We start from the raw sequence: 17126 nt of genomic DNA on the forward strand, positions 1-17126 counted from the left end.
TCATACCTGAGAATAAACATGCCTTCAAGTGTCAACCAAAAGGATGGTGAGTTCATTGGTTTATCATAAATAATCATTTCATAATTTTAATAGACCACAAGATTTCATATTTCCATTTCTCATAAACATACGTCCCATACATAGAGACAAAAATATCATTCATATGGATTGAACACCTGGTAACCGACATTTACAATATATATATATAAGAATATCCCCATCATTCTGGGATCCGCCTTCGGACATGATATAAATTTCGAAGTACTAAAGCATCCGGTACTTTGGATGGGGCTTGTTGGGCCCGATAGATCTATCTTTAGAGTTTGCGTCAATTAGGGTTTATGTTCCCTAATTCTTAGATTACCAGACTATATAAAAAGGGGCATATTCGATTTCGATCATTCAACCATATAATGTAGTTTCAATCACTTGTGTCCATTTCGTAAAACATTTATAAAAACAGCGCATGCATTCTCAGTCCCAAAAATATATATTGCAAAAGCATTTAAAAAGGGAGTAATGAAACTCACCTAATGTATTTTGTAGTAAAAATACATATGACGACATTGAACAAGTATAGGGTTGGCCTCGGATTCACGAACCTATATCATTTATTTATTTATTAATACACATAATCGTAATCGAACAAAATTATTTATTATATCTTAATTTATATATTATATATTTAATTTGTGTATATATTCGAAATGATTAATATCTATATTGTTATGTTATTTTATCCATATTTATTTATATACATAATTGGTTAGTGTTATATTTAAAATCAATAGTTTGTTATATGTACGTTATTAAATAAATAATATTTGTAAGTTTTTTTTTATATAGATATGTGAAATATTATCGTATGTAATCAATATAGAATATTTATCTGTTTAAAAAGATAGTTTTATAATAAATCTCATAATAATGCTAATAATGGTAGTTTTTAATAAAGTGAATAATTTAATAGTAATGGTAATGAAAATAATAATTTTTGATAATAATACCTAATACATAATAATAACAATAATAAAATCTTCATAATTAATTTCTAAAACAATAATTAAAGTTTCTGTAACATCAATTCGTAACCCTAATTATAATATTAGTAGTAATACTTATAATAATATTAATCATAATAATAATATTTGGTGATAATACTAGTATTAGTAATGATAATCATAATAATATTAATGATAATAACAATACTACTTGTAAGTAATAATGATAACATAACAATACTAGTAATAATAATAAGAATTAATAATAACAATAATAATACTAACAATAATAATAATAATAATAATAATAATAATAATAATAATAATAATAATAATAATAATAATAATAATAATAATAATAATAATAATAATAATAATAATAATAATAATAATAATAATAATAATAATAATAATAAAAATAAAAATTACAAGAGTTATACCCCTAAAATCTCCAAGTAAAAAGAGTTGCTCGAGACGGGACTCGAACCCAAGACCTCCCGCTCACGCACCAACGCTCTAGACCATTGGGCTGTTGCCCATTTTCTGGAATAAACTCCTATCTTAGTTGATTTAACCCACGTCTGCAGTTTACCCTTCTTTTAAGTTTTTTTTTTTTTTAAAAAAAAGTTGCCATTGCTGGGGTTTGAACCCACGACCATCCGGTTACACCCAAACACCCATGACCATAGTTCCATGCCTGCTTCAACTGATTAATAACCCAAACCCCAAAATATAAACTGTGATAAATTATCATCTTCTTCCTCATCAATTTGGAACTCGACCAAAGACACAATCACCCATTCTTACAGTAAATTTGGGACTTGTAGTTATATTAAAACCAATTCGTATAAGAGTTTCAACTTTCAAACGAGCTCAAAAAAAAATAAAAATAAAGAAAGATACTGACTTGTTACCGTCGCTGCTATGAGCACACAAAAAAAATTGATTTTGAAATAGATGACGTTTTACACAATTGTTAAAACATGAAGTAGGTTAGAAATCATTTATGAAAACTTCTCCAATACTCAATTTAACTTGATTGATAACAGACAATTCGAATTTGCTTGAAGAGTATCCTGTTGACTTTTGTTTCAAGAACTTTGACTTCGAAATTATAATTCCATATTAGAAACTGGACCTTGAACCTTTCCAGATAGTTAAATTGGAAGATTTCTAATCTAACTGCAATTAAGGATTATGAAATTGAACTTAAATTCGAGATTTTGAATAAATGACTCAAGAACAGGGAAGTTAGCAGGTTTTTCAAAGTTTAATTAATTTTGACAATTTTTAAAACAGATAAAAGTGAGATATAGTTGATAATAGAGTGAATGAAGTCTTTCACAGCTTATAGTAATTGAATTATTCGATGGATTAGTGTAGACAGAATCCAATCATAGTCACGAATGGAATAACAGAAAAGAAATAAAAAAAATAAATAAATAGCAAGTTGATAAGGATCCCTAACAGATTTTGGATTTAGTTGATGTCTGATGTCTGATTCGTATGATATGGTGATTTGAAGAATCCACTAAAAAGACATAAACAAAAAAATAAAATAAAGTTTGAAAGGGATCTTAAATAGAATTTGCTTTGATTTGTTTTATCTAATATCCTTAATCAATAAATATAATATAAATATTAATATTAATAATAATAATATCATAATACTACTACTAATAAAAATAATGATAAAAGTAATAAAAGTAATGATAATAAAATTTTAAATGTATAAATGATAACTTTCATTAGTAATAATGATAATAATAATAATAACTAATATTAACAATAATAATAACAATAATATTAATACTTAATATAATAAAAATGTTATTACTAATAATTTCTAAATAATAATGCTAATAATAATAATAATAATAATAATAATAATAATAATAATAATAATAATAATAATAATAATAATAATAATAACAATAATACTTGAATTAATAACAATAATTAATAATACATAACAACAACAATAACAATAATAATAATAATAATACTAGTATGAATAAGAATTATGATAAGTAATAATAATAATGTTATATAAGAATGATAATTATATTATTATTAATGATAAATATTTTGATAGAGATAATAATAATATGTAATAATAATACAAGTATTAATTAAGATACAACAAGTCACATGTAACGAATTTCATAGTGGAAACAATAATATTAATAATACTGATGTTAATATAAATATTAAAACTAATGTTGATAATACTAATGAATGTAGTAATATCAATAACAATTTATATTATAACTTGTAACATATTATGAATTATGTATCATAATTATATCTATAATACATATAATATTTATATCTTTTATATATAATCCAATATATATATCATAATAGTTATTTATAGAATTCATACATTTTTATGTGTAGCCTTATTTTAATAACCATTTATTATTTTGTATATTATTTTTCATAAAAAATCTTACGGATCTATTGTACTTTATTATATTTTTTTATATATTTAATCAACATACTTTTATTTATTTAATTATATATATTTATTTATTTACAAACATTTGTTCGTGAACCGTCGGGCATAGTCAAAGTCATTTGCATTCATGGAAATAGTTCAAACATTATGAGACTCAGTTTAATGCACTTTGCTTATCGTGTCGAAATCATATAAGATTAAGTTTAAATTTGGTCGGAAATTCCCGGGTCATCACTCGAACAACCCGAGTCATCATGAATCCGCACTACCCGAGATTCACTTCCCAAATCAAAACCCACATCATCGGGTTATCCAAAACGCAACACAATACTAACGCTTCTCTATTGCGGTTATAACATCCACACCACAACCACGTGTGATAACATACACACAGAACGTGTACCTCGCCAATGGTGGTCAACCAAAACGCACAACCGTGCCAATTGAACTCATACAAAAGTCCATCAAAACCACCTGTATGTGAAGTGAGCTCTATAGCCGAGAATCACTTCACCCGACCCGCACCCATCCTACACATACATATGCATATAGGATATTAACACTCATCTTATCGCCTTGAAGAAAATGCTTCCAAGTAATCCGCAACTCGTCAATGGAAAGTACCTAATCCATTATCACAAATTCAACAACACACTTAGATTGTATCTACAAACCAACCCAATACGACACTTAGTGCAATTTCGACCCAAATGCACTTCCAAGGACAAACCGTGCCCAAACTAACCAATAATCACTAACACAAGTGATAATGGTCCTAATATGCCAATTAAAACCGAACACAAGTGTTAAACACGTGTCTCACCCATTTTGACACCAAATTCCTAATTTTAACCCATTAAGTCAAAATCTCACCATTTACAAGTCTTGACACCAAAACACATTTAACTCAGGTTTATACTTCAACTTAATCCATTTTAAGTTTATAAACCTTATTAAATCAACAATCGGGTCAAAATCATCATCAAACCCTAATTTTGGCTCTAGTCAAAATTCGTCAACCCCATGAACCCTAATTGCTTCCAACATCTCAATAATCACTAAATGCTAGTGATTTCACCCAAATTTCAAGTCTCACAAGCATGAACTTGTACACCAAACCCAAAACCTGCCAATAACAACAATAAACCCGAATATTGATGTTAATCTCCAATTAACCACTAAATGGGTTCTATCTATGAATCATACAATCAAAAGCCCCAAAATTGAATGAAGAACACAAAAACGAATTTCGGGGTTAGAGCTTACCACTTGTATCACCGTGTAGCTAAGAACGAGGAGAACAAACTTGTCAACTATGCCAAAGATCAAATCCCGCTTCTTCCTTTCCAAAATCCCACTTGAATCACTTGAGGATTTTAAGTTTTGAGAGGAAAATAGGAAAGAAAAGGGAAAAGAAAATAAAGAAAATGAATGAGTTGATGAGGTTAAAGCCTCAAATCTGGCTCAAATGTGAAAAGACCAAAATGCCCTTGCTTCTCATTTAATATTACAAAAATCTGGCACCAGTTTGCCCAGAATGCCGCGCCGCGGCCTCAAATTTCGCGCCGCGACATTTGCCTAGTTCTGGGATCATTTTTAATCAAGCTTCTGATCTGGATTTCAGTTAAATGCCACGCCGCAGCCTCCTTTGTAGCGCCGCGACGTTCAACGTGGTCTGACACCTTTCCTTGCATACAAGACCTCAACACCCAAACATGTCCTGAACCCTTCATACCCCTATCGTACATACACAATACACCTATAAATCATGTACGGGGTAAAACGGGGTGTTACAACTCTCCCCCACTTAGATTCGATCACGTCCTCATGATCCTAGTCACGAACCCAAACGGACCCACACTCAATGGTCCTCGAACATGTATTTCAAACCGATTTCTACCACAATTTCACTAACCCGAAGGTTAATCCAATGAAAAATTACACATTTGCTCGCATCCCGAGACGTGCAATACACGCAACCACGAAGTCTACAACGATCCCTTAGACAATTCTTCTCAAAGAGTTACCCTTAACAGCTAAATCGTTACCCGCGATTTATCAAATTCCATAATTCCGAGCACTAGCACTAACTCAATCCCTCACATCGGGAAATTCAACCAATCTCGTACCGAGATATCAACTCCTAGCGTACCATACCAAGTACATCGCTAGTAATAACCGCACATCAGAATAAAGTCAACCATCTAAACCGACGAAGACTGTAGTGACCCGAACTTTTCCATGTTTATATATATTAATTGAGATTGATATTTACATGATTAAATATTTCCAACATGTTAAGCAATCAAACTTGTTAAGACTTAATTAATTGAAATATGTTTCATATAGACAATTGACCATCCAAGTTGACCGGTGATTCACGAACGTTAAAACTTGTAAAAACTATATGATGACATATATATGGATATATATATAGTTAAAATGATACTATGATAAGTAAACATATTATTAAGTATATTAACAATGAACTACATATGTAAAAACAAGACTACTAACTTAATGATTTTTAAACGAGACATATATGTAACGATTATCGTTGTAAAGACATTTAATGTATATATATCATATTAAGAGATATTCATACATGATAATATCATGATAATATAATAATTTAAAATCTCATTTGATATTATAAACATTGGGTAAACAACATTTAACAAGATCGTTAACCTAAAGGTTTCAAAACAACACTTACATGTAACGACTAACGATGACTTAACGACTCAGTTAAAATGTATATACATGTAGTGTTTTAATATGTATTTATACACTTTTGAAAGACTTCAATACACTTATCAAAATACTTCTACTTAACAAAAATTCTTACAATTACATCCTCGTTCAGTTTCATCAATAATTCTACTCTTATGCACCCATATTCGTACTCGTACAATACACAGCTTTTAGATGTATGTACTATTGGTATATACACTCCAATGATTAGCTCTTAGCAGCCCATGTGAGTCACCTAACACATGTGGGAACCATCATTTGGCAACTAGCATGAAATATCTCATAAAATTACAAAAATATGAGTAATCATTCATGACTTATTTACATGAAAACAAAATTACATATCCTTTATATCTAATCCATACACCAACGACCAAAAACACCTACAAACACATTCATTCATCAATTTTATTCATCTAATTGATCTCATTTAAGTTCTATCTTCAAGTTCTAAGTGTTCTTCATATATTCTACAAGTTCTAGTTACATAAAATCAAGAATACTTTCAAGTTTGCTAGCTCACTTCCAATCTTGTAAGGTGATCATCCAACCTCAAGAAATCTTTGTTTCTTACAGTAGGTTATCATTTTAATACAAGGTAATAATCATATTCAAACTTTGGTTCAATTTCTATAACTATAACAATCTTATTTCAAGTGATGATCTTACTTGAACTTCTTTTCGTGTCATGATTCTGCTTCAAGAACTTCGAGCCATCCAAGAATCCGTTGAAGCTAGATCCATTTTTTTCTTTTCCATTAGGTTTATCCAAGGAACTTAAGGTAGTAATGATGTTCATAACATCATTCGATTCATACATATAAAGCTATCTTATTCGAAGGTTTAAACTTGTAATCACTAGAACATAGTTTAGTTAATTCTAAACTTGTTCGCAAACAAAAGTTAATCCTTCTAACTTGAATTTTAAAATCAACTAAACACATGTTCTATATCTATATGATATGCTAACTTAATGATTTAAAACCTGGAAACACGAAAAACACCGTAAAACTGGATTTACGCCGTCGTAGTAACACCGCGGGCTGTTTTGGGTTAGTTAATTAAAAACTATGATAAACTTTGATTTAAAAGTTGTTATTCTGAGAAAATGATTTTTATTATGAACATGAAACTATATCCAAAAATTATGGTTAAACTCAAAGTGGAAGTATGTTTTCTAAAATGGTCATCTAGACGTCGTTCTTTCGACTGAAATGACTACCTTTACAAAAACGACTTGTAACTTATTTTTCCGACTATAAACCTATACTTTTTCTGTTTAGATTCATAAAATAGAGTTCAATATGAAACCATAGCAATTTGATTCACTCAAAACGGATTTAAAATGAAGAAGTTATGGGTAAAACAAGATTGGATAATCTTTCTCATTTTAGCTACGTGAAAATTGGTAACAAATCTATTCCAACCATAACTTAATCAACTTGTATTGTATATTATGTAATCTTGAGATACCATAGACACGTATACAATGTTTCGACCTATCATGTCGACACATCTATATATATTTCGGAACAACCATAGACACTCTATATGTGAATGTTGGAGTTAGCTATACAGGGTTGAGGTTGATTCCAAAATACATATAGTTTGAGTTGTGATCAATACTGAGATACGTATACACTGGGTCGTGGATTGATTCAAGATAATATTTATCGATTTATTTCTGTACATCTAACTGTGGACAACTAGTTGTAGGTTACTAACGAGGACAGCTGACTTAATAAACTTAAAACATCAAAATATATTAAAAGTGTTGTAAATATATTTTGAACATACTTTGATATATATGTATATATTGTTATAGGTTCGTGAATCAACTAGTGGCCAAGTCTTACTTCCAGACGAAGTAAAAATCTGTGAAAATGAGTTATAGTCCCACTTTTAAAATCTAATATTTTTGGGATGAGAATACATGCAGGTTTTATAAATGATTTACAAAATAGACACAAGTACGTGAAACTACATTCTATGGTTGAATTATCGAAATCGAATATGCCCCTTTTTATTAAGTCTGGTAATCTAAGAATTAGGGAATAGACACCCTAATTGACGTGAATCCTAAAGATAGATCTATTGGGCCTAACAAACCCCATCCAAAGTACCGGATGCTTTAGTACTTCGAAATTTATATCATATCCGAAGGGTGTCCCGGAATGATGGGGATATTCTTATATATGCATCTTGTTAATGTCGGTTACCAGGTGTTCACCATATGAATGATTTTTATCTCTATGTATGGGATGTGTATTGAAATATGAAATCTTGTGGTCTATTATTATGATTTGATATATATAGGTTAAACCTATAACTCACCAACATTTTTGTTGACGTTTTAAGCATGTTTATTCTTAGGTGATTATTAAGAGCTTCCGCTATCGCATACTTAAATAAGGACGAGATTTAGAGTCCATGCTTGTATGATATTGTGTAAAAACTGCATTCAAGAAACTTATTTTGTTGTAACATATTTGTATTGTAAACCATTATGTAATGGTCGTGTGTAAACACGATATTTTAGATTATCATTATTTGATAATCTACGTAAAGCTTTTTAAACCTTTATTGATGAAATAAAGGTTATGGTTAGTTTTAAAATGAATGCAGTCTTTGAAAAATGTCTCATATAGAGGTCAAAACCTCGCGACGAAATCAATTAATATGGAACGTTTTTAATCAATAAGAACGGGACAGTTCAGTTGGTATCCGAGCGTTGGTCTTAGAGAACCAGAATTTGGCATTAGTGTGTCTTATCGAGTTTGTTAGGATGCATTAGTGAGTCTGGACTTCGACCGTGTTTACTTGAAAAATGATTGCTTAACAAATTTTGTTGGAAACTATATATTTTTAACATGTGAATATTATGTGATATATTAATCTCTTAACGCGTTTGATATTATGTAATAGATGTCTACCTCTAGAACAAGTCCCATTGACTCACCTAATAATAATGAAGAGTCAAATGTAAATTGGAATGATTCGTGGACTGATTCACAAGTTCCCGAAGAGGAACCGGAAGAAGAGTCGGAACCGGAAGAAGAATCGGAACCGGAAGAAGAATCGGAACCGGAAGAAGAATTGGAACCAGATGAAGAAATAGAACCGGTGGGGTAAAAAAATAAAACGGTTAAGTAAAAGAAAATCCTCAACCAACCGACCAAGGTTAATTATGGTCAATGGTGTTTCCGCCAAGGAAGCAAAATATTGGGAGGATTACCAATTCTCCGATGAATCGGATTCCGACGAGAATTCCGATGATGTTATAGAAATTACCCCAACTGAATTTAAAAAGGCAAAAGAAAATAATAAGGGAAAGGGCATAAAAATAGAGAAATCTAATTCCAACCCCGATGAACTTTATCTGTATCGTCAACCCCCGAAGTCCTTAAGTTGTAACAATGACCCGGGAACCTCTAAACCACCAGGTTTTTCTAAACCAATGTGGAAAACGACGGCTCGTATTAGGGGAACATCATATATCCCTAGAAACTTGGCAAAACGAACCAAAACCGAAGAAGAAGAAACAAGCAAGTCGGAATAAGATAGTTGTATTCGTGTGGTGTAATATATGTAATATAGTGTGCTTATGCTTTATGATATATGTAAAAATTGCTTGTATTAATAAGTATTTTCTTATGAATCTAACTCTTGTCTATTTTACAGTATAAAAACATAAAATGGATAGACAACCCAATATTTTAAGAGACCTACCCGGAGACATGATTGATGAAATCTTGTCTAGAGTCGGTCAGAATTCTTCGGCACAACTATTTAAGGCAAGATCAGTTTGTAAGACATTCGAAGAACGTTCCAAGAATGCCTTGGTTTATAAAAGGCTTTCGTTCGAAAGATGGGAGATATCACATTGGGAAATCCATAAGTTACGATGTGTTTACTTTGACGCATATATTGCGGGGAACCCAAATGCTATTTTACGCAATGGGTTAAAAAATTATTTTGACTCAATAGATCCGAATATTGGACTTCGTGATTTAGAAAAAGCGGCTAACATGCAACATAAAGAAGGATGTTATGCTTACGGATTAGTAATGATCGATTCTCACCAAAGTGAGAACAAGAACATCGGGCTACAACTATTAAACAAAACGTTCCCACAAGTGACGGAGTCGGTAATTGGGGTAAGAAATGAGGTTTTTAGATTGTTACGGGACTGTTGGACATTACGTAACCCTCGTCCCTTTGACGACGTTACAACGCGCTGTCTTATCAACGGCCATAACGGTTATGTTCCACAAGACCAAGGATGGGAAGTAATCCTAGTAAAACCAGAATGCATGACTTGTTTCTGGACGTATGAATTACGTGTCTTTATTGCCTTTGCTGAACGACTTGTGTACTAGCTAGAATTATCTTCACAACCATCTTGTATTAAATTTATTGTGTGCTATATTTCATGCTATATGTAAAATAAGCGGTATTGTAAGTTTGTAAAATATTGTGTAAAAGTTTGAACGCGAAATATTATTATAATCAGTTTTTCATATAGAATTGTAGTAGTTGAATTGTATATTAGCTACTAAGTATGAACTTAACGGGTAGGTACTACCAGAATTTAAACTTATAAAACGCTAATATGAAGAAAAAGCTTTTATAAATGAGTTCATATTATGCTACGATATACTATTAACTACTCTTAATATTCTGTATGATTAACTTGTTCCATTTGAATATTTTGAAGGAAATGGCACCGACTACTCGACACACCGTGAATATGAATGAAGAGGAATTCCTTACTTTTCTAGCTTCAAACATAGCCGCAGTACAGGCTGCGCTACATACCAACAATAACCTTGGATCTAGCAGTATAGGAAATCGTGTAGGATGCACCTACAAAGAATTCACTGCCTGCAAACCTTTGGAATTTGATGGAACCGAAGGACCGATCGGATTGAAACGGTGGACCGAGAAGGTCGAATCGGTGTTTGCCATAAGTAAGTGAACTGAAGAGGACAAAGTGAAGTACGCTACGCATACCTTCACAGGTTCTGCATTAACATGGTGGAATACCTATCTAGAGCAAGTGGGACAAGACGATGCGTACGCACTACCATGGTCAACATTCAAGCACTTGATGAACGAGAAGTACCATCCCAGAACCGAGGTCAATAAGCTCAAGACAGAAATTAGAGGGTTACGAACCCAAGGATTTGATATTACCACGTACGAAAGGCGATTCACAGAATTGTGCCTATTGTGTCTGGGAGCATTCGAAGATGAGGAAGAGAAGATCGACGCGTTTGTGAAAGGATTACCGGAAAGAATCCAAGAAGATATAAGTTCACACGAGCCCGCCTCCATACAACAGGCATGTAGAATGGCTCACAAACTAGTGAACCAGATTGAAGAAAGAATTAAAGAACAGACTGCTGAAGAGGCCAATGTGAAGCAAGTCAAAAGAAAGTGGGAGGAAAACGGTGATAAGAATCACCAATACAACAACTACAACAATCATCCCAACAACAATAATAACCGCAACAACAACAACAATCAGAAGCAGCTATGCCAAAGGTGTGAAAAGTATCACTCGGGGTTCTGCACCAAATTTTGCAACAAGTGTAAAAGAAATGGTCATAGCGCGGTGAAGTGTGAGGTCTACGGACCAGGGGTTAATAGAACGAAAGGAACAAATGGTATCGGAACGAGTAATGGTGGAGCAAGTAGTGTCGGAGCAAGTTATGCCAATGTAGTTTGTTATAAATATGGAAAACCGGGCCCCATTATTAGAAATTGCCCGAACCAGGAGAACACGAATGGACAAGGTCGCGGAAGAGTTTTCAATATTAATGCGGCAGAGGCACAGGAAGACCCGGAGCTTATTACGGGTACGTTTCTTATTGACAATAAATCTGCTTACGTTTTATTTGATTCGGGTGCGGATAGAAGCTATATGAGTAGAGATTTTTGTGCTAAATTAAGTTGTCCATTGACGCCTTTGGATAGTAAATTTTTACTCGAATTAGCAAATGGTAAATTAATTTCAGCAGATAATATATGTCGGAATCGAGAAATTAAACTGGTTAGCGAAACATTTAAGATTAATTTGATACCAGTAGAGTTAGGGAGTTTTGATGTGATAATCGGTATGGACTGGTTGAAAGAAGTGAAAGCAGAGATCGTTTGTTACAAAAATGCAATTCGCATTATACGAGAAAAAGGAAAACCCTTAATGGTGTACGGAGAAAAGGGCAACACGAAGCTACATCTTATTAGTAATTTGAAGGCACAAAAACTAATAAGAAAAGGTTGCTATGCTGTTCTAGCACACGTCGAGAAAGTACAAACTGAAGAAAAGAGCATCAATGATGTTCCCATTGCAAAAGAATTTCCCGATGTATTTCCGAAAGAATTACCGGGATTACCCCCACATCGATCCGTTGAATTTCAAATAGATCTTGTACCAGGAGCTGCACCAATAGCTCGTGCTCCTTACAGACTCGCACCCAGCGAGATGAAAGAACTGCAAAGCCAATTACAAGAACTTTTAGAGCGTTGTTTCATTCGACCAAGCACATCACCGTGGGGAGCTCCTGTTTTGTTTGTCAAGAAGAAAGATGGTACATTCAGGTTGTGTATCGACTACCGAGAGTTGAACAAACTTACCATCAAGAACCGCTACCCACTACCGAGAATCGACGACTTATTTGATCAACTACAAGGCTCGTCTGTTTATTCAAAGATTGACTTACGTTCCGGGTATCATCAAATGCGGGTGAAAGAAGATGATATTCCAAAGACTACTTTCAGAACACGTTACGGTCATTACGAGTTTATGGTCATGCCGTTTGGTTTAACTAATGCACCAGCTGTGTTCATGGACCTTATGAACCGAGTGTGTGGACCATACCTTGACAAGTTTGTCATTGTTTTCATTGATGACATACTTATTTACTCAAAGAATGACCAAGAACACGGTGAACATGTGAGAAAGGTGTTAGAAGTATTGAGGAAGGAAGAATTGTACGCTAAGTTTTCAAAGTGTGCATTTTGGTTGGAAGAAGTTCAATTCCTCGGTCACATAGTGAACAAAGATGGTATTAAGGTGGATCCGGCAAAGATAGAAACTGTTGAAAAGTGGGAAACCCCGAAAACTCCGAAACACATACGCCAGTTTTTAGGACTAGCTGGTTATTACAGAAGGTTCATCCAAGACTTTTTCCAGAATAGCAAAACCCTTGACTGCATTAACGCATAAAGGGAAGAAATTTGAATGGAATGATGAACAAGAGAAAGCGTTTCAGTTATTGAAGAAAAAGCTAACTACGACACCTATATTGTCATTGCCTGAAGGGAATGATGATTTTGTGATTTATTGTGACACATCAAAGCAAGGTCTCGGTTGTGTATTAATGCAATGAACGAAGGTGATTGCTTATGCGTCTAGACAATTGAAGATTCACGAACAAAATTATACGACGCATGATTTGGAATTAGGCGTGGTTGTTTTTGGTGGCCGGGTATGAAAGTCGATGTTGCTAAATACGTAGGAGAATGTTTGACGTGTTCTAAGGACTGCAAGTGTTCTAACAACCCGAAATCCCGGAATGGAAATGGGAAAACATTACCATGGATTTCATCACTAAATTGCCAAGGACTGCAAGTGGTTTTGATACTATTTGGGTAATAGTTGATCGTCTCACCAAATCAGCACACTTCCTACCAATAAGAGAAGATGACAAGATGGAGAAGTTAGCACGACTGTATTTGAAGGAAGTCGTCTCCAGACATGGAATACCAATCTCTATTATCTCTGATAGGGATGGCAGATTTATTTCAAGATTCTGGCAGACATTACAGCAAGCATTAGGAACTCGTCTAGACATGAGTACTGCCTATCATCCACAAACTGATGGGCAGAGTGAAAGGACGATACAAACGCTTGAAGACATGCTACGAGCATGTGTTATTGATTTCGGAAATAGTTGGGATCAACATCTACCGTTAGCAGAATTTTTCTACAACAACAGCTACCATTCAAGCATTGAGATGGCGCCGTTTGAAGTACTTTATGGTAGAAAGTGCAGGTCTCCGATTTGTTGGAGTGAAGTGAGGGATAGACAGATTACGGGTCCGGAGATTATACAAGAAACTACCGAGAAGATCATCCAAATTCAACAACGGTTGAAAACCGCCCAAAGTCGACAAAAGAGCTACGCTGACATTAAAAGAAAAGATATAGAATTTGAAATTGAAGAGATGGTCATGCTTAAAGTTGCACCTTGGAAAGGCGTTGTTCGATTTGGTAAACGAGGAAAATTAAATCCAAGGTATATTGGACCATTCAAGATTATTGATCGTGTCGGACCAGTAGCTTACTGACTTGAGTTACCTCAACAACTCGCGGCTGTACATAACACTTTCCACGTATCGAATTTGAAGAAATTTTTTGCTAAAGAAGATCTCACTATTCCGTTAGATGAAATCCAAATCAACGAAAAACTTCAATTCATCGAAGAACCCGTCGAAATAATGGATCGTGAGGTTAAAAGACTTAAGCAAAACAAGATACCAATTATTAAGGTTCGATGGAATGCTCGTAGAGGACCCGAGTTCACCTGGGAGCGTGAAGATCAGATGAAGAAGAAATACCCGCATCTATTTCCAGAAGATTCGTCAACACCTTCAACAGCTTAAAATTTCGGGACGAAATTTATTTAACGGGTAGTGACCCGAACTTTTCCATGTTTATATATATTAATTGAGATTGATATTTACATTATTAAATGTTTCCAATATGTTAAGCAATCAAACTTGTTAAGACTTAATTAATTGAAATATGTTTCATATAGACAATTGACCACCCAAGTTGACCGGTGATTCACGAACGTTAAAACTTGTAAAAACTATATGATGACATATATATGGATATATATATATATATATATAGTTAACATGATACTATGATAAGTAAACATATCATTAAGTATATTAACAATGAACTACATATGTAAAAACAAGACTACTAACTTAATGATTTTTAAACGAGACATATATGTAACGATTATCTTTGTAAAGACATTTAATGTATATATATCATATTAAGAGATATTCATACATGATAATATCATGATAATATAATAATTTAAAATCTCATTTGATATTATAAACATTGGGTAAACAACATTTAACAAGATCGTTAACCTAAAGGTTTCAAAACAACACTTACATGTAACGACTAACGATGACTTAACGACTCAGTTAAAATGTATATACATGTAGTGTTTTAATATGTATTTATACACTTTTGAAAGACTTCAATACACTTATCAAAATACTTCTACTTAACAAAAATGCTTACAATTACATCCTCGTTCAGTTTCATCAACAATTCTACTCGTATGCACCCGTATTCGTACTCGTACAATACACAGCTTTTAGATGTATGTACTATTGGTATATACACTCCAATGATCAGCTCTTAGCAGCCCATGTGAGTCACCTAACACATGTGGGAACCATCATTTGGCAACTAGCATGAAATATCTCATAAAATTACAAAAATATGAGTAATCATTCATGACTTATTTACATGAAAACAAAATTACATATCCTTTATATCTAATCCATACACCAACGACCAAAAACACCTACAAACACTTTCATTCTTCAATTTTCTTCATCTAATTAATCTCATTCAAGTTCTATCTTCAAGTTCTAAGTGTTCTTCATATATTCTACAAGTTCTAGTTACATAAAATCAAGAATACTTTCAAGTTTGCTAGCTCACTTTCAATCTTGTAAGGTGATCATCCAACCTCAAGAAATATTTGTTTCTTACAGTAGGTTATCATTCTAATACAAGCTAATAATCATATTCAAACTTTGGTTCAATTTCTATAACTATAACAATCTTATTTCAAGTGATGATCTTACTTGAACTTGTTTTCGTGTCATGATTCTGCTTCAAGAACTTCGAGCCATCCAAGGATCCGTTGAAGCTAGATCCATTTTTCTCTTTTCCAGTAGGTTTATCCAAGGAACTTAAGGTAGTAATGATGTTCATAACATCATTCGATTCATACATATAAAGCTATCTTATTCGAAGGTTTAAACTTGTAATCACTAGAACATAGTTTAGTTAATTCTAAACTTGTTCGAAAACAAAAGTTAATCCTTCTAACTTGAATTTTAAAATCAACTAAACACATGTTCTATATCTATATGATATGCTAACTTAATGATTTAAAACCTGGAAACACGAAAAACACCGTAAAACCGGATTTACGCCGTCGTAGTAACACCGCGGGCTGTTTTGGGTTAGTTAATTAAAAACTATGATAAACTTTGATTTAAAAGTTGTTATTCTGAGAAAATGATTTTTATTATGAACTTAAAACTATATCCAAAAATTATGGTTAAACTCAAAGTGGAAGTATGTTTTCTAAAATGGTCATCTAGACGTCGTTCTTTCGACTGAAATGACTACCTTTACAAAAATGACTTGTAACTTATTTTTCCGACTATAAACCTATACTTTTTCTGTTTAGATTCATAAAATAGAGTTCAATATGAAACCATAGCAATTTGATTCACTCAAAACGGATTTAAAATGAAGAAGTTATGGGTAAAACAAGATTGGATAATCTTTCTCATTTTAGCTACGTGAAAATTGGTAACAAATATATTCCAACTATAACTTAATCAACTTGTATTGTATATTATGTAATCTTGAGATACCATAGACACGTATACAATGTTTCGACCTATCATGTCGACACATCTATATATATTTCGGAACAACCATAGACACTCTATATGTGAATGTTGGAGTTAGCTATACAGGGTTGAGGTTGATTCCAAAATATATATAGTTTGAGTTGTGATCAATACTGAGATATGTATACACTGGGTCGTGGATTGATTCAAGATAATAT

This window comes from Rutidosis leptorrhynchoides, chromosome 1, assembly GCF_046630445.1.
Source record: "Rutidosis leptorrhynchoides isolate AG116_Rl617_1_P2 chromosome 1, CSIRO_AGI_Rlap_v1, whole genome shotgun sequence".
Lineage (NCBI taxonomy): Eukaryota > Viridiplantae > Streptophyta > Magnoliopsida > Asterales > Asteraceae > Rutidosis > Rutidosis leptorrhynchoides.